Here is a 1,742-nt window from a genome sequence, read left to right as displayed (position 1 = left end):
CTATTGCTCCACTTCATAAAGATGTAAAGATCCTGATTGTTAGTACCATGTCCTACAGAGAATGGAGGATACTGTAACCTTCCTGTATCAGTCTGCACCCTCTATTATGGCCTTTTGATCATTTTGTAACCTGATCAACAAGCCATCTGTCATCTGTTTTTCTTGTATGTACTTGTAACAATTGATGTATGCTCAAGTGGCCAGATACCTCCAGGTTTGGTGCGCTCTACAAATAATAAACTAAATTAAACTAAACCAATCCTCACACCCTTCAAATGTCTTCCCAAAAAGAAATAGTACCTCTTCAACACCACATTTCCCTTATGACCTCAGCGTACTGTCAACCTAGCATCCCCTTAGGGTAGGGTCTGGCCAACTCCTGAAGATTTGCAGTCCCCTCTCCCTAGGCAAGGCAACAACAACTATCATTGTTGACTCTACCAGCAGTGGCTCATATACTTGGCAGGATTCAAATCACTGCTGCTTCTGAAATATGCGCACGTCGCCTGCCACTGGCAGAAAGGCATGGCAGAGAGGGGAGATTCTGTAAAGTTATCAGGAGCCACCCTGGGTTTTGGGGGCGCAGTGATTCTATTGTGTCGTCGGCTCTTCTCATCTGGAGCCAGGCGCTGCCTGCACATCCTCATGCAGGGAAATATGGTAATCGTCACTGGTGGTAATAGAGGCATTGGCAAGGCCACCGCAGCCGAACTGCTGAAGCGGCAGGCGCATATTATCCTGGCCTGCAGGGACTGTCAGCGGGCGGATGAGGCGGCATGAGAAATTCTGCGTGCAGCAGAAGAAAAAGACGGTTCTGACATAGGGAAGTTGATCATTTGAGAGCTGGACTTGGGTTCTAATAGCTCCCTACATAGATTCTGCCACTGGATAGTTCAGGAAGAACCAAGACTGGATGTGCAGATCAACAATTCAGGGATATTTCAGTGCCCGTACATGAAGACTGCAGATGGTTTTGAAAAGCAGTTTGGTGTCAACCAGTTGGGCCTTTTGTTACTCAATGACCTCCTCCTTGGTCTCTTAAAATGCTGAGATACAATCCGAATTTTTGTAGTTTCCTCCAAACTTTACAAATATGGAGAGATTAACTTTGATGACTTGAACAGCGAAATAAGCTACAATAAAAACAAAGTTACCAGTGGTTACCAGACTGGTTGTAATAGGTGTGCAGTGCTGGTCTCACAGTCCCCCCTGCTTCAATACTGAGTGTGCAGTGCTGGTCTCAGCCTTTGCCTCCAGCTCATTGTCATGAAAACTTAAGTATCGGTCCGATACTTAACTTTGCATGACAGTGAGCTGGAGACAAAGCACCCTTAATTTGCTGTGTAGGTTGGGGGGGGGTACCCTTGTGCAGCTGCACCCCTTTAGCCGTCGCTGTATTACAGTGGCAAGCAAGGATGGGACCTAATGCTGGCAGTCAGGCGGCCAAATGAAAGGCTGAAGCGAATGTGTCTTTTTAAAAAAAAATGTAAACCAGTGTGGGTGAGCACCCGGTGGAGCTCGTGGCCGGCCCCTTCTTTGGGCAGGCACTGCCCCAAGAGAGGGGTGAGGCCAGAGCCATAGGTGGGGCTCGGGCCGGCTCGAGCCCTAACCCTGATCGCTCCGCTCCATAGCTTAGGTCGCCATGCCAAGTAGTCTAAGGACCCACATCTGGGAAGTCCTGTCCTTCTCAGGGTGACCATAGCAAAACAGTAATGGCAGAAAGGTTTTGAAATGACTTTAAC

At 48.0% G+C, this 1,742-nt stretch overlaps 1 pseudogene; it reads left to right on the top strand.

The window, feature by feature from the left end:
- The first annotated feature begins 525 nt into the window (after nucleotides 1-525).
- On the top strand, nucleotides 526-1,224 carry LOC138504991 (retinol dehydrogenase 14 pseudogene; annotated as a pseudogene).
- The last annotated feature ends 518 nt before the right edge of the window (nucleotides 1,225-1,742 follow it).

Source organism: Ambystoma mexicanum, chromosome 11, assembly GCF_040938575.1.
Source record: "Ambystoma mexicanum isolate Mex_15411 chromosome 11, UKY_AmexF1_1, whole genome shotgun sequence".
NCBI lineage: Eukaryota > Metazoa > Chordata > Amphibia > Caudata > Ambystomatidae > Ambystoma > Ambystoma mexicanum.
This window is presented reverse-complemented; position numbering and strand designations above follow the sequence as displayed.